Here is a 19014-nt window from a genome sequence, read left to right as displayed (position 1 = left end):
TGTACCATCAGCGAACAACAACTAACTCACTTCCCAAGTCTTCTCATCCACAACAGACTGCATACTTGCCCCTCCCTCCAAAACTCTTGCATTCACCTCCCTAACAACCTTATCCATAGACAAATTAAACAACCATGGAGACATCACACACTTCTGCCACAAACCGACATTCACTAGGAACCAATCACTTTACTCTCTTCCTACTCGTACACATGCCTTACATCCTCGATAAAAACTTTTCACTGCTTCTAGCAACTTACCTCCAATACCATATACTCCTAATACCTTCCACAGAGCATTTCTAACAACTCTGTTATATGCCTTCTCCAGATCCATAAATGTTACATACAAATCCATGTTTTTCCAAGTATTTCTCACATACATTCTTCAAAGCAAACACCTGATCCACACATCCTCTACCACTTCTGAAACTACACTGCTCTTCCCCAATCTGACTCTCTGTGCATGCCTTTGCCCTTTCAATCAATACCCTCACATACAATTTCCCATGATTACTCAAAAAACTTATGCCCTTTTAATTTGAACATTCACCTTTATCCCCTCTGCCTTTGCACAATGGCACTATGCATGCATTCCGCCAATCTTCAGGCACTTCACCATGATCCATACATAAATTGAATATCCTTACCAACCAATCACCAACATAATTGTTGATTGGACAGTGTTTCATTTTATAATAATTGATCAGCCAGCATGACAGAAAATCTTTTACGTACATCTCGAAAATTACTTTACTGACCAAAATTCATCACAATCTTCAATACTTTAAGGGAAAACCTGTTGATTAATGTAGGCTCTTGTGTATTAATGACTGTTATTAACCCCTAACCAGAGGAGCTAAAAGAATGTAGATTAGAAATGGTGTAATAAATATAGACATAAAGATAGTTTGATCAAGTAACTAATGAAAGATAACTGGTAATAAAAAGAGTGTGGTTGAGAGGGCAGAAGAGGGTGTGTTGAAATTGTTTGGACACATGGAGAGAATGAGTGAGAATAGATTGACAAAGAGGATGTGTGTCAGAGACGGAGGGAACAAGGAGAAGTGGGAGACCAAATTGGAGGTGGAAGGATGGAGTGAAAAAGATTTTGAGCAATCGGGGCCTGAATATACAGGAGGGTGAGAGGCGTGCAAGGAATAGAGTGAATTGGATCGAAGTGGTATACTGGGGTTGACTTGCTGTCAATGGACTGAACCAGGGCATATGAAGCGTCTGGGGTAAATCATGGAAGGTCTGTGGCGCTTGGATGAGGAAAGGAAGCTGTGATTTCGGAGTATTACACAAGATAGCTAGAGATTGAGTGTGAGCAAATGTGGCCTTTTTTTGGTCTTTTCCTGGTGCTATCTCACTGTAGGAGGGAGGGGGACGATTTTCCTGTGTGGCGGGGTAGCAACAGGAACGAATGAAGGCAGCAACTATGAATATCTACAAGTGTGTATGTATGTACAGGTATACCACTGAATTCCCGGCAACTGATGGTTCGGTACCTCCTTTAGTCTGGACAAAATTACGTGAGGGGACTTGAAATTACCGCAGCCACCAGACTAGTTTACTGGGCTGCCACAGATGACATTGTGTGTAGATCATGCTTATTTACATTCTTCGCACTTGTTGGTGAAGATACCACAATTCTAGAAGATTCTTAGCTTATTTTGCTTAAATGAAACACTAGCTATGGCTTCTAGACATATGAGAGTGTCAGTCGTGGTGTCAAATGTAAACATCAGTCCACATTCTTCCAAGATAAAATAGAACTGTTGAAAAAATGGACTGTGGTGTTTTGGTGCGTAAGCTGTGTGGCATCTACAGTATTGGTTCATCAACTGTTTATGATATAAGGAGGCAAAGGGAAAAAAATACTGAAATTCTATACAAACAGCAATTCTAAGAGGCAAATGACGATTAGAAAAACTATGAAAGATGGTAAAAGTACTGAGCACGATCGCGTGATGATGGAATGGTATCAACATTGTCGGAGTGATGGAGTGGACTTATCAGATTGCATGATAATGGACCAGGCTAAGTTGTTCCATAAAGAACTTAAATTACAACATGAGCATGACTATAGTGATGAAGGATGGCTTCAAAGATTCAAGAAACGGCATGGAATTTCCATGAATAAAGTGTGCGGAGAAAAGTGGTCTGCAAACCACAAAGGAGATGCTGAGTATGTGGACAAATTCATGAAACTCGTGGCTGACAAGCACCTCAGTCCAAAACAGGTGTATAATGCAGGTGAAACTGCATTATTCTGGTAATGTACACCTAGGAAAACACTAACAACAGAAGACAAAGAAGACCCCACTGGATTCAAACAATCTATGGACAGACTTACCATCTTAAGGTGTTCAAACATTTATCATTTGTTTAATTTAAATTTCTAGTATTCCATGGTATACTTTAGACTCATGGGAGATGTATAATTAGTTGGTTAGAGGTGTACTGATGAACTATAATTACATCGCCACAATTGGTCTGGCAAAATGTTTAACTCGACCAGGCTTTGGAACCAAAAGCGCCAGAAAATCGGTGGTGTACCTGTATGTGTCTTTGTATGCATATGTTTGTATACATTGATATGTATATGTATGTATATGTGTGTGTAGGGGCATTTATGTATATATCATTTTTCATTTATCAAATTTTGTCGCTGTCTCCTGCATTAGTGAGGTAGCACAAGGAAACAGAAGAAAGAGTAGCCCAACCCACCCACGTACACATGTATATACATAAACGCCCACACACACACACATACATAACCATACATTTCAACGTATACATACATATACATACACAGACATATACATATATACACATGTACATATTCATACATGCTGCCTTCATCCATTCCTGCCGTCACTGTGCCACACATGAAATGGCAACCCCATCCGCTCTGTGTGTGCAAAAGGTAGCGCTAGGAAAAGAAAACATTAGATCACACTCAGTCTCTAGCTATCATGTGTAATGCACCGAAACCACAGCTCCCTTTCCACATCCAGGTCCCACAAAACTTTCCATGGTTTACCCCAGATGCTTCATATGCCCTGGTTCAATCCACTGACAGCATATCAACCCCGGTATATCACATCATTCCAATTCACTCTTTTCCTTGCACACCTTTCACCCTCCTGTATATTCAGGCCCCAATCGCTCAAAATCTTTTTCACTCCATCCTTCCACCTACAATTTACTCTCCCACTTCATCTCGTTCCCTCCACCTCTGACACATATATCCTCTTTGTCAATCTATCCTCACTCATTCTCTCCACGTGACCAAACCATTTCAATACACCCTCTTCTGCTCTCTCAACCACACTCTTTTTTTTTTTACCACACATCTCTCTTACCCTTTCATTACTTACTTGATCAAACCACCTCACATCACATATTGTCCTCAAACATCACATTTCCAACACATCCACCCTCCTCCACACAACCCTATCTATAGCCCATGCCACACAACCATAACAACTGAAATAAAGTGATGATACAATTACCTTAAATGGCAAAACAAATGGATGGAAGTGATGATAACTATATAATTTTCTTTGATATAGTCAGAGTGATTCTGAAGGTAATATACAGAAAACAGAAAAAAGAGATATATCAAAGAACAACATATTGGCCAGTAACCACCTGAAAAATAGACAGATGGCTTAAAGTAGACCATAATCAAAATCTCAAACTTTCTTCCTACTACTTTTTTTTATGTTCTGAACAAACCTTCATGTGCAGACTTCTTAGCCTTTTATCTATCTATCTGTTAGAAGATATAATGTAATGCTGCAATTGTGGAGGAATATATTCAAGCCATAATTCATAATAACCACTCACAGAACATTTGTCATGCATACAGTAACTGAAAAAAAAAAAAAAAATGTGAGGGAAGTCATGAGAATATGACCAGACAGAATGACACCATAGAATGTTATTGCTTGGTTATTGCTCTGTGTAGTAGTTTCACTGAAACTCTTTTTGGCATTTTTTCTAAAAATCTAAATACATAAAGTGGGTTAGAGGTCCTATGCAAAAACACACAACACACATCAGTCTCTTGTTCTCAGAGCTGTGCACTCAGCCAGTGGAAAGAGCATGTGTTAATAAGAATCCGGAAAATCAATGCCTCAGGTCATCAGTTTTGAGAACTTTCAAGACAGCGTTGTTTACCAGAGCTCAGCGGATGTATTTCTCATAATCTTGACTAATTTTGTATGTACAAGAGATCTATAATGTCTGGAAAAAGGACTGCAGGTGACAGCCTTGTTTACCAGAGCTCAGTGGATGTATTTCTCATAACTGTGCCTAGTTTTGTATGTACAAGAGATCCATAATGTCTGGAAAAAGGACTGCAAGTGATAATTTTGGGTAATGTGAGTAAGCATTTAAGGAAGAGGAAGTGCAGGTTATAAGGTAAGATGAGGCTCCTCATTATCATGTTTACAGCACCATGGTTGGTTTCTTTCTCATATTCATCCCTTTTCTTTGTGTATGTATGAGACCATTAATATCTGGAAAAAGGCCTGCAAGAATTAGCACTGGAAATGAAAGGCAATAGTTTGAATGTAAAAATGCAGGTTATAAGGTGAACAGATAGGAGCTACCATTCACTGTTCCAGTCAAATGCACTGATCAGTACTGTATCATCGGAGCTACCATTCACTGCTCCAGTCAAATGCACTGATCAGTACTGTATCATAACTTACTGTAATTTTTTTTTCAGAAAATATTGTTTCTATTCTTAGTCGAATTCAAAGCATTTGTCATGAGTATATAATCATCATTTGTGCTATCACCAATATACTAGTGAGACCCTATTTGTGAGTGAGCAATAATCATGTCTATGTGCATCTCCACGAGAACCATCTTATAATTCCTTTGTTTAACACCCATTTTGATTAGAATTTGGAGATCAGGAGTGCATCCTGGGTGCTAATCATGTAATCTCTGTATCACTAAATATAAACATGATACAATAAACCATGAATCCCAAAAAGAATACATGAATGATCTATGTATGTATCTATCTATCTATGACTATCAATCCCTCCTGGAACTCCCATCAAGGAGTGGCAATGGCAAAAGTCTTCACTTATCCCTGTCATTACATGCCTCCCTCACATAAACCATTCTACACATAGTTCCTTCATTTCTCTCCCTCCAGTATTCTTCCACTCTATCTGCCTATGTCACACCAAACCCTTTAATTGTACTATCATACACTATCTCTGTAAACTCCCAATCTTGCATTGTTTCCACATGCCCAAACCATCTCAAAGTATCACATTTCACCAACTCTATCACTCCACAATTCATTCCCTTTGCATTCTCTGCCATACCACATCTCTCATACACCCTCCATTTCTTTCTTCATTCCATTAGTGAACCCACATGCTCTTCTCAAATAACTCATTTCCAAAGCCTGGATTCTTGATCTCTGTGACTTATTCCATGTCCATGTTTTGGCAGGATAGGTCAGGGTTGAGAAGAATATGCTGTCTCTTAATCCTATAATCCTAGCTACATTTCCATACTTACACCTCTACCGTTCATCAATCTATCAACTGATCCAATGACTCTTCTACCCTGTACTGTTCTCTTCCTTATCTCTCCTTCCATATCACCTAACTTACCCAAGACAGCACTTAAATACTAAAATTCTCTCACCTTTTCCAATCTTTCTCCCCCCATATCCACAGCACAATTTCATCAAATTTCTTCTCTCACTATATAAGTTTTGAAAAATCTATACTTTCACACTGTTTCCTTTCAAACACTATCACTTTACTTTTATTTGCATTTACCCTCAATTTCCTAGACGGACACATTATAAAACATAATTACAACCTTCTGCAACTCCTCTTCACTCTATGCAAACAACACAGTATCATCTGCAAACAGGCTTGCCACTAGCCACTAATTCCATGTCCATGTTTTGGCTGCACAGGTTAGCTTGGGAGGACTATGCTGTCCCTTAATCCTCTCTTCACTTCCTACTTACGTGTCTGCTCTTCATTATTCTGTTAAGGGACCAATGACTCCTCTACCCTGTACTACTCTCTCCCTTATCTCTCCTTCCATATCACCACCCTTACCCAAGACAGCTCCTAGATACTTAAATTCTCTCACTTCTTCCAGTCTTTTTCCCCCCATATCCAGAGCACAGTTTAGTGCACTTTCTTCTTTCACTCTATATGGTTTTACAAAAGCTATATGTTCACTCTGTTTCCTGTCAAACACCATTACTTTACTTCTACTTGCATTTACCTTCAATTTCCTTTGCTTACCCACATCATAAAACATACAACCTTCTGCAATTCCTCTTCACTGTCAGCAAACAACACAATATCATCTGCAAACAGGTATGCCACTAGCCACCATCCCACCACCACAATCCATCTTTGCACTCTTTTTTCCCTAGTTTTGCTATCATCTCTCTTATCACTCCATCCATATATCAAAAGCCCATAGTGATATCACACACCCCTGCCTCACACCTAAATGTATACCAAAACTTTTGCTCAACTTTCCATCCACTCTTACACATGCATCTGCTCTTCTATAAAAGGCTTTCACACCATCCAACAGTTGTCCCCCTACTCCATACATCCTTAACACATCCTACAAAGCATTCCACTTGACTCTGTCATACGCTTTCTCCAGATCTATAAAAACTGCATACAACTTCTTACCTTCTGCTAAATACTTTTCCACGGTCATCTTTACACAAAAATTTGATCCACACATCCCCTACCTTTCCTTAAACCCCTTGCTCTTTACTGATTCTACATTCAGTAACTTCCATCACTCTATCAATACTCTTGCATACACTCTTCCTGGTATATCTAACAGACTTTATAAGTTACACTTAATCACTGTTTCCTGAGTCAGTGAGGTAGTGCCAGGAAACATTCGAAAGAATGGCCCAACCACTCATATACATATATATATATATATATATATATATATATACATAAAAGCCCATACACACACATATACATATCAACATATACACATATACATACATATACACAGACATATACATATATACACATGTACATATTCATACTTGCTTGCCTACATCCATTCCTGGCACTACCCTGCCCCACAGGAAACAGCATAGCTACCCCCCTGCTTCAGTGAGGTAGTGCCCAAGGTTATGGGTTTCCCCAGTCCCCAACACATAAGCTCTCCCATTTACTCTCACCAGTCATCCCATTTACATTCAGTGCCATCACCCTCACTCACCTCTTTTACTCCTTGGCATAACTGGTAGACACCAGTGCCGCTTCTTAGTCTTTTGTGCCTAACCCTTGACAGGTCACTGTCAGAGGGCAACTCCACTGCAGAGTTACCAGATGTAACAAGGCTCCAAAATTGCCCAAAATCTAAAAAGTCACAGCACACCTCATGTGTCTGCGTAAATCTAAAAGGATTGCCCTGTTGGAATTGGGGAATGCCTCCCCCTTTAGTTCCACCCCTAAGGGATGTATTAACAAGTTAATCATGAAGGCAGGGTGAGACTTAGATAATCTGGGAAAACTAGAGTATCCCCTTGAAGTACTGAAACTTGATAACTTTCCCAATTTTGAGCTTTTTCACTTTCCAAAGTGGAAGCTGATCCTAACCTCATTTGTTATGATGCTACCACTGTGCAAAGCTGTATAATGAATGATGTTAAGGACATAAATTTTAGTGACATTGTCACATAAGTGATTTCAAATGTTATAAACACAAATCACATACAAGAAATTGTTATACTGAATAATGACAAAATGGCTAGCAACCATCTGTTCCCAAACCCTCCAATCCCAATCATACCCTGAGTGAAGCTGGACCACTCAGACTGACTTTCAAAATGTTCTAAAACGTTCATATTGAAAATATATCTAATGGTATCTTAATGGTTTATGGAATGATGAAAATCATTCATGAAAAATCTAAATACTCTACACAATACAGTAATCAAATCATTGTTTTGTGGAAATATCAACTACAGTAAAGAAACTGTTATTGATTACCAAGTATTTTCATGATAAATTTACCCTTGATCATGCTTTAGAAAAAACAAACACTTTTCACTCCTGCTGCTACCATGTCTGTCACCTTGAAAATTAAACTAAATTCAACTATGATTTTTCAGTAAGGTGATCAAATGATTAATACTGTTACTTCAATATCTTCAACTGCATCAATTTTGCATACTACTATACAGGGAAGTTTTAAAAATAATGGTGATTATGATTATAAGGGTAGATTGCTGATGGAGAAATGAAAAACTTACATAGCATTTGGATTGATGATCAAAATCAAAGTAGTGTTTTTTAAGTACATTACCAGTTCAAGAGAAAGCTAAGAATCACTTTGAAGGCATACAAATTAAAGGGAAATCATTCACCAACAAAATGTCTAGAGCATGTTCTGGTCAGTTTTGAACATTCCAGAAGAAAGAGCTAATTCATACAGGGTGCCTTGTAGTACCAAGGATGATAACAATGAGGAGTGTACAGCTATGCTCCACTATCCTCCCTCCAAAAGTAAATCCCCTTGCAAACCCATGAAAAATACCACTTTCTATAAGCTAGACTCAAGGCCCATGAGAAGGGGATGCATGAGATGTTAAAAGGGTGATACATATACACATTAACAAAGCTGGGTAAATCAATTGTAACATATCTTGAAACATTTCACTACTAAAGTTAAAGAATATTCTATACATAAAATTCTTTACTTTTGCATAAATATTTGCCATTTCCTGTATCAGCAGGATGGCATCAGGAGAAAAAAGAAGTGGCCTCATTTGCTCACATACACTCTATAGTTGTCATGTATAATGCATTGAAACCAGAGTCCCACATCCACAACCTAGCTCCATCGACCTTCCCGTGGTTTCCTCCCCAACATTTCATATGTCTTGGTTCAGTCATTTAAGAGCTCATCATCCCCTGTATACCACATCAATCCATTCACTCCATTCCTTACACAGCTCATACCCTCCAAATAATTCATGCCCCAAACATTTAAAGCATCTTTCATTCCAACTCCCCCTTGGTTTGACCCTTTTCTTGTTTTCTACACTTCTGACATGTGTGCTTCTTAGTCAATCTCTTCTAACTCATCCTTTACATGTGTCTAGACTATTTTAACACACTCCCCTCGGCTTTCTCATAAATACTCCACTCTCTTACCCTATCATTTCTTTTTGATCAACCCTCCTCACACTACAGAGTGCAATCAAATGTTTCATTTCCAGCACATTCTCTCTATTCTTTATGTTTTTTCACCTAAGACCCACACCTCAAGTCCAATTAGCACCAATGGGACAGCTTATCCATCAAACATACTCATCTTTGCTCTTAGCAGCAATGACCTGTCTTTCAACATATTTCTCAATGCATCCAAGACCTCTGCCCCACCCTCTGACTCACTTCTGCTCCCAAGGTTCCTTTTCTTGCCATATCCACTCACAGGTATCTAAAACACTCTACTTCCTCCTTCTTCCAAGTTCTCTTCATTCAAATTTGCACTCCATACAACGAGTCTTTCTTCAGAGATAAATCTTATTAACCTGCTATCATTCACATTTACTACCAACTTTCTACTATCACACATCCTCCTTAATTCAGACACCAGCTTCTGTAGTTTGTGATTCATATCTACCACCAGTACCATATCATCAGCAAACAACAGCAGACTCAACTCCATGGTTCCCCAACCACTAGCAAACTGCATACCAACTCCCCTCTTCAAGATACTAGCATTCATCTCCCTCACCACCCCACCCATGAACAGATTAAACAGTCATGGTAATGTCACCTACCTCTGCTACAGACCTAGCTTCACCTTGAAACCCTAATCCTCCTCTCTACATACTCTGACATATGCCTTACTCTTGATAAAGCTTCTCCCTGCCTCTAATAGCTTTCCTCCCACACAATATGTTTGTAGCACCTTCCACAAAGCATCTCTGCTAACCCTATCAAAAGCTTTCTCCATATCTGTAAATGCCAAATACAAATCCTTCTGGTTATCTGAGTATTTTTCACACATATTCTTCAAAACAAACAGCTGATTCGCACATTCTCTACCACTTGTGAAACGACATTGTTCTTCCCCAGTCCGATGCTCAATGCACACAACTACCCTCTCCATCACCATTCTTCTATACAGCTTACCAGGTACACTATACAAACATACCTTTGTAATTCAAACACTCACCTTTGTCCCTTTTCCCTTTATTCAATGGCAGTAAAATCAACAACACAGCCACCTCCGTTCTTAAGAAATCTAACTGCAATGCCATCCATTCCAGTCACCTCGCCACATCTTATGCAGAGCTTTCACCAACTCTTCACTTTTCACTACACCACATTCCCAGACTTTCTATGCCACCCTATCATCAAACATATTCATCATCCCTTCAGGTATATATATATCTGCTTGCACCTTGCCATTCAAGCAAGGTTGTGCCAAGACCAGGTAATTCAGCCTACCCACTCCTAGGTATCTAAAACACTCCACCTCCTCCACGTTCTCTCCACTCCAACCCACACTCCAAATGACCTATCTTTCTTTACTGCTAACTCTAATAACTTAACATTTATTCATATTTACTCTCAACTTTCTCTTATCATACAGTCTCCTTAATTTAGACTCCAGCTTTAGAAGTTTTCCGCTTGAATTTGCCACTAATGCCACATCACCAGCAAACAACTGACTCACATCCCAAGACTCCCCATCCTCAACAGACTATATACATGCTACACTCTCCAAGACCCTTGCATTTACCTCTCTAACCAAACCATCCATAAACACACCCTCAATGCAGACCCACTCTCACCTGGAACTACTCACCCTCCTTCCTTCCTTCCTACTAACACATATATCTTATTCTCTTGAAAACTTTTTACTGCTCCTTGCAGTTTTCCTTCAACACCATATATTCCTAACATCTTCCACAGAACATCTCTCTCAATCCTGACATATGTTTCCTGTAGATCCATAAACATATACAGCTCCTGTTTCTCCTTGCATTTTTTGCATACATTCTTTAAAGCAAACAGTTGATCCACACATCCTCTGCCACTCCTGAAGCCACATTGTTCCTCCCCAGTGTGAAAAGCTCTGCATACCACCACCTTCTCAATCACCACTCTACCATACAAACTTATACTTCTATAATTTGAACATTCACTTTCATTCCCTTTGCCTTTATACAACAGCACTATAAAGGCACTCTGCCAATCCTCAGGTATGCCATCCATATGCTTAAAATCCTAACTACACAATCAACAACAAAATCACCCTTTTCTTAAGAAATACAACTGCAATATCATCCACTCCAGCCACTTTACCACACTCATCTTATCCCAAGTTTTCAACACCTCTTGTTTTTCCATCAATCCACTTTCCACACACCCCTATGTTCAAAATATCATATAATTGCTACCCTATCAATGAACACATTTAATGACCCTTCAAAATCCTCACTCCATCTCTTTATCTCATTTTTGCTTGTTATTACTTCCCTATTTGCTTCCATCCCAGTTACTCCCATTTGTTCTCTTGTTTTTCTCAGCTCATCAACCTCCTACCAAAACATTTTCTTATTCTCCCTAAGTTTGCCCTTCTTTTTCAGTATCTGCACCTTCTTGATATCCTCTCTCTCTCTCTCTCTCTCTCTCTCTCTCTCTCTCTCTCTCTCTCTCTCTCTCCCCCCCCCCCTTCTTTTATGTTGAAGGTTCCAGTCATAGACAAAAGTCTACATCATGGCCAAGCCTTAACTGAAATATAGAGAGGGTTGTGAAAGGGAAAAAGAAGAAAGAAGGAAAATTATGAATTTTGGAGGAAGTGAAAAACCTGTCTTTTAAAATGTGCCACGTCACAGTTATTGAGAAAGCTATGAGATGGGAGAGATTTCCAAAGCTTCTAGATGTAGGGAAAGAAACAGTTATCAAATCAGCCCACCCTTGAGTTGCTGCTAATGGCCATACAGTAATTGTGATACAGCTGCTTCTTGAGAACTGTGTGGTCTAGTTAGTGGTGGGGGCATACAAGCGGCCAGCTCTCACCAGCGAAGACCAAAATACAGCAAACTCTCAATTTAATGGACCCTGATATAACAGATTTTGGATTTAAAGGACAAATAATAATATAGTACATTAATCAATAATTCAAAAAATTTAAAATAAAAAATCTCAAATGTGGCACCATGCACATTTCATACCATGCTTGTTTTTGGCTGTGTGGGGTAGACTTGCTTTGTTTCGGTCTCAGTCTGCCTTAAGCTACTGTGCAGTCAGGCTGTATACAGAGTGTTACTGTTATTTCAGAATAGTATATTTTTATTTATTTTATTTTGCTTTGTCGCTGTCTCCCGCATTTGCGAGGTAGTGCAAGGAAACAGACGAAAGAAATGGCCCAACCCACCCCCATACACATGTATATACACACACGACCACACACGCAAATATACATACCTATACATCTCAATGTACACATATATATACACACACAGACACATACATATATATCCATGCACACAATTCACACTGTCTGCCTTTATTCATTCCCATCGCCACCTCGCCACACATGGAATACCATCCCCCTCCCCCCTCATGTGTGCAGGGTAGCACTAGGAAAAGACAACAAAGGCCTCATTCGTTCACACTCAGTCTCTAGCTGTCATGCAATAATGCCCAAAACCACAGCTCCCTTTCCACATCCAGGCCCCACACAGCTTTCCATGGTTTACCCCAGACGCTTCACATGCCCTGATTCAATCCACTGACAGCACGTCAACCCCAGTATACCACATTGATCCAATTCACTCTATTCCTTGCCTGCCTTTCACCCTCCTGCATGTTCTCGCCCCGATCACTCAAAATCTTTTTCACTCCATCTTTCCACCTCCAATTTGGTCTCCCACTTCTCCTCGTTCCCTCCACCTCCGACACATATATCCTCTTGGTCTATCTTTCCTCACTCATTCTCTCCAAGTGCCCAAACCATTTCAAAACACCCTCCTCTGCTCTCTCAACCACGCTCTTTTTATTTCCACACATCTCTCTTACCCTTACATTACTTACTCGATCAAACCACCTCACACCACACATTCTCCTCAAACATCTCATTTCCAGCATATCCACCCTCCTCCGCACAACTCTATCCATAGCCCACGCCTCGCAACCATACAACATTGTTGGAACCACTATTCCTTCAAACATACCCATTTTCGCTTTCCGAGATAATGTTCTCGACTTCTACACATTTTTCAAGGCTCCCAGGATTTTCGCCCCTCCCCCACCCTATGATTCACTTCTGCTTCCATGGTTCCATCCGCTGCCAGATCCACTCCTAGATATCTAAAACACTTTACTTCCTCCAGTTTTTCTCCATTCAAACTTACCTCCCAATTGACTTGACCCTCAACCTTACTGTACCTAATTACCTTGCTCTTATTCACATTTACTCTTAACTTTCTTCTTTCACACACTTTACCAAACTCAGTCACCAGCTTCTGCAGTTTCTCACATGAATCAGCCACCAGCGCTGTATCATCAGCGAACAACAACTGACTCACTTCCCAAGTTCTCTCATCCACAACAGACTTCATTCTTGCCCCTCTTTCCTAAACTCTTGCATTCACCTCCCTAACAACCCCACCCATAAACAAATTAAACAACCATGGAGACATCACACACCCCTGCTGCAAACCTACATTCACTGAGAACCAACCACTTTCCTCTCTTCCTACACATACACATGCCTTACATCCTCGATAAAAACTTTTCACTGCTTCTAACAACTTGCCACCCACACCATATATTCTTAAAACCTTCCACAGAGCATCTCTATCCACTCTATCATATGCCTTCTCCAGATCCATAAATGCTACGTACAAATCCATTTGCTTTTCTATCATATGCCTTCTCCAGATCCATAAATGCTACGTACAAATCCATTTGCTTTTCTAAGTATTTCTCACATACATTCTTCAAAGCAAACATCTGATCCACACATCCTCTACCACTTCTGAAACCACATTGCTCTTCCCCAATCTGATGCTCTGTACATGCCTTCACCCTCTCAATCAATACCCTCCCATATAATTCACCAGGAATACTCAACAAACTTATACCTCTGTAATTTGAGCACTCACTCTTATCCTCTTTGCCTTTGTACAATGGCACTATGCACGCATTCCGCCAATCCTCAGGCACCTCACCATGAGTCATACATACATTAAATAAGTGACTTTATTAAATCATTTTGCAATCCTTACAATTCAAAATGGTATCAAGTGATTGTAAGAGGTGCAATGAGAGCAGGTGGTCCACTGCCCAACTATTGCACCAAACACTAAATCCTATACCTCCTCAAGATTTTGGTAACTAAAAAATACAACAAAAAAAACAACAAAAAGAGAATGAAATCTAAATTCATCAAAGCATAAGGCAAATATACACGCAAATCACTGCTCAGCAACAATACACTTACTTTATATGCGAGCAGAACAAAAATGACATAACAAATTAATAAGTTTACTCTTCACAGGAGCCACCACAAATATAATCTTGCAAGTGAGCAAGGCGATGTCTTACGCCTAAGGCTGGATATTGACATAACTGGGGGCGAAGCTGCCACTGGTAGGTATTCCCCTTGACCTATGGGTGTTGTGGGGATCAGCAAAACCCAGGGGTGTAGGTGACATCAGTTTTGCAAAGACAAGCAGCCACTGCCATCCAGCTTCATTGAGTATTGTCTATGTGGCTTTACCTCCACTACCATGCCCGATCTGTCCTATACCTTCAAAACAACACATCATCCTACATGCAGACAGAGGTGCCTACAGAGAGCTGGGGCAGTGTAGTAGTGTCACTTACTGGATCACTCTGCAAGTGAGCTTGGCTCTTTGCTATGGACCGCTCCCTGTTTCACAGAGCAGTTCTCCATCGCTGGTTTATCAGAGAATGTTGCTGGGGTGCCTGATCACCAGCTTGCAATGTCTTAATGCTGCCAGCTGTGCGGGTGACTTATCCCCCTCTCTTAAGGCCTTAGGGTGTTGAGAAACTGGAGCATAGCCTAAGTAGCTCTGCTGTTGTGCAGGCTATCTCTAACCCCTGTGTTGCTCCTCAACACATGCTTAGCTGCCTTTACTGCTGCTTCAGTACATCCATTGAACTGGGGAAGTGGGATGAGGAGATGCAGGCCATGATTCCCCATTTTTTGCAGAAAGCTTCCATCTCCTCACTGTCTAGATTGGTTCCCCTGTCTGAGGTGATTTCCTTAGGTGTGCCTCATCTCCTGAAGAAAGTGAGCAGCCTTGCGATGACTTGAGATTTTCCCATGTAAGTTCAAATCCTACTCACTACACCATGTAAGATGTGCAATGAAAGCAGGCAGTCCATCCTCACTTTCTTATAAAGAAGTATCCTTTCACAGGAGAAGGGTGGCATCACCTCTGTCTCGGTCTGACTCCTGCCTCCAACTGCCTGGTGAGAAAGCCCTCACTGCTGAGTGCCCACCGACCAACCATCATACCACATACTAAACCCTACAGTGATAGAGGAATTAAAAAAAAAAGCATGTGAACATAAATGTGGCACAGAAATAGGTTATATTTGAATTAACAGACTTTTGGCATTAATGGACACCCCTTACCCCAATTATTCCGTTAAATCAAGGGTTTGCTGTACTACCTATAGAAGAGGGAAAGTGAACTAACACTGCAATATAGGGCAAGTGGTTCAAGTTTTGAAGTTAGCCCAGGAGAGTCTATCAGTCAGACTGCTTTTGACTCAACTTTGTCATGTAAGAATGCAGAACTAAAACCATCCAATATATGAGAGCAGTACTCCATACAAGGATGGAACAATCCTTTGTATAAACTGAGCAACTGTCCAGAAGAAAAGAAATTCTGACATCTAAATAGGACTCCCAGTTTCTCAGATGCAGACTTAGCTATTTCCATAATGTAAGGTTTCTAAGAGAGAGTGGATGTCATACTAACACCAAGTATGTTCATTGACCCAAGAGGTGGAATCACAGAACTGCTAAAGGAGAGAGTTGTGAAGAGTTTGCAAAAGAGAGATGGATAGAAACTGGGAGGCATTAAACTTAATCAGATTTCTTCCACCCCACTGAGATATCCTGTCCAAGTCTTAGTCTACTAAGGAAATTGTGCTGAGTCAAGATGCAGGTTGAATGAGAGTAGGAACAGAATTCAAAGATGTGGAGGAATGCAGTGTTGAGTTGTCAGCACATAAGAGCACTTGGTTAATTTTGGAAGAGAGGATATCGTTGATAAAAAAGACAAAAAGTGAAGAGGACAGAAAAGAACTTTGGAGGGCACCATTGTTGATGGAGAAAATGCAGGAAGCTGATCCATCAACAACCACTGAGAGACATCAGCTAGAGAAGAACCTAGATATGAGGGAGCAAAGTGAGGGAGGAGAGCCAAAAGAGGAGAGCTCTGAGATGACACTTCAATGCCAAACCCTGTCAAAAGTGTTGGATATGTCAAGGAAAACTATATAAGACTCCCCAAAATCTTTCAGGGTTGATGACCAGACATTAATAAGGTAGGAAAGAATATCACCAGTGGATCTTGCCTTACAGAAGCCATACTGGTGATAAGAAAGAGGACGGCAAGATTCAAGATGTCTGGCAATATGGGAGTTAGAGAGGGATTCCAAGACTTGTACATGTCTAAATCACCTGCACTCCATCCAAGCAAATAATGACTATAAATCTCTCTTTTCTTTTCCAAAAGTGATTTAACTCCATCCCACCACACACTACCTTTTCCCACCTTCTGCAAGCCACATACTTCTCGTGTACATGTTAAAAGTGTTTCCCTAAACACCTCCCATTCCTCATCAACTCCCCTATCTTCATTTTCTCTCACCTTTTGTCAATCCTTATTTAGTCACAAGCCCATTTTCCCAGATCTTTTACTTTCACAACCTTCTTTCCACCCATATAATTTCAATGTTTCCTAAAGCCTCTATAAACCTTCACCCTCACCTCTACCATGTAATGATCAGACCCCCCACCATCTGCCCGTCAATACATCCACATCTAATAGTATCTCCTTTGCATGCCAATCAATTATTAAATAGTCCAATAATGCCCCCTTATCATCTTCCCTACTCATCCATGTACATCTATATATAATATCCCCTCTTTAAACCAAATATTCCTAATCAACTGTCCTTTTTCAGCAAACAACTCAACAGCTAAGAAGAATAGTCTTATACATCAAGCAAGATGTGTGGTGAGTGCTTCGTGCTAGCCCTGCCATTTTAATTAAATCTCATTATAGGTACTCATAGATACTTTGTCCATCATTCTTATCACCTTCAGTGGGCATCTCATACCCCCAATTACATCCTCAACTGCCACATTACCCACTCTGGCAACCAAATTCTCATTAGTAATACTTGATCCCTTGCATCAAAACTACTGACACACTTACTACTCTCCTAAAATACTCACCTCAGTTTTTTAGCCCTCTCAACTCTAGGTGCATCAGCACTAATAAACACCTACATCTTGCACCTGATTTTCATTTTTATCCATATCGCTATGGGACTTCCTTAAACTCCTCTATACATTCCTACAACTCATCCTTCAGCAGTACCTGATTTTACATTCCCAAACCATTCTTTCCCTGTCCTCTTTAGCTTTGTCTCTCAGTGCTAGAACATCCAGGTTCCTTTCCTATAACAAAATTCCCATTTTCCCTTCTTTCATCCTGGTTACATCCATGCACATTCAGACACTCCAGCCTGAGCATTCAAGGAGGATGAACACTCCTCACTTGGCTTTTTCTTGTTCCAATTTCTAGAAATCAAAAATACAAAAAAAAACGTTTCCAGCCCTTACCATTCCTGACCCTTTGGTAACCTTCTATGACACACAGGGAATAAGTGGAAAGTATTCTTTCTTCCCTATCCCCAGGGATCTTGCCTTCTGTGTCATGCAGGCTCTATGTGGGAGATATTCTTTCTCCCTGTCTCTAGGGATAATATCAAGAATGTTAAGGAAAACTGTATTCAAATTTCTTGCAACAACAAGAGGTTTCATGTCCCTATACTCATCTGCACAATAATTCTTAAATACAGTAACAGTGAAATGTCATTCAGTGTGCACTGAGATGTCATTATCTGAGGGTTAGCTGTATAAAACTAGAAAAGTGCTTTTATACCCCTTTTAAACTGTACCCACTCTTCTCCCCTTCCCAAGCATTATCCACTTCTCCATACACTATTGTGCATTAATAAAGAAAAAGAATGACTGAAATTCTTCTATTTCTAGAATTAGCAGAATATTAAAATACTAAAAGAATAACTTTGTTTTAAATCAATGATCACGGCATGGGACCAATATGAAACATTACCTTCCATATCTGAAGGCATTAATTGTGGTTTCATGGGTGACTCATTTCCTAAGAACTGATTTTCCTCTGATAGTTAACTAAGAAAATATATCTATGCCTAAAAGTGGAGAAAAATAAGAGAAATACATACTACTTTCCTCAATATTGTTAAAGATACATAGTCAGGGATGTGTACAGCTAGAGTATTGTCAGCCAAAAGGCATTCCCAGATGAACATCCAAGATTAGGAGCAAATAGGTGGGTGTAACAATTACATATATTATGGAAATCCCCATGCCTTAGTTTTGAAAATGATGCTGCAAGAAACAAATGATATTCAAGCAAAAGCCATACAAGATGAAAGGGAAGATGAAGAGAAAAGTGAAATAAAACACAGAGGTGAGAATGTGTGAAAACTGAGAGGGTAAAATGTCGTGACTAAGGTTTCAGAAAGAGATCACCTGTGAATTATTTCTCTTCAAACTGAAATGACTGAACTCATGTTTAAAAAAAAATTTACATCTACATTAATAAAATTTCTAATTTTCACAGCTGCCTTCCTTCATATAACAATACCTCCTAAGCCAGGCTAGTCCAACATGATTTTGTTGC

The 19014-nt window shown here is 39.9% G+C and overlaps 1 protein-coding gene across 1 annotated transcript in view; it reads right to left on the bottom strand.

The window, feature by feature from the left end:
- Mekk1 (mitogen-activated protein kinase kinase kinase 4) overlaps window positions 1–19014 on the bottom strand; it is a 1037736-nt gene that overhangs the window by 910049 nt on the left and 108673 nt on the right. The gene's annotated exons all lie outside the window — the stretch shown is intronic.

This window comes from Panulirus ornatus, chromosome 20, assembly GCF_036320965.1.
Source record: "Panulirus ornatus isolate Po-2019 chromosome 20, ASM3632096v1, whole genome shotgun sequence".
NCBI lineage: Eukaryota > Metazoa > Arthropoda > Malacostraca > Decapoda > Palinuridae > Panulirus > Panulirus ornatus.
The sequence above is the reverse complement of the archived record's forward strand: the minus strand, read 5'-3'. Positions and strand labels throughout refer to the sequence as shown.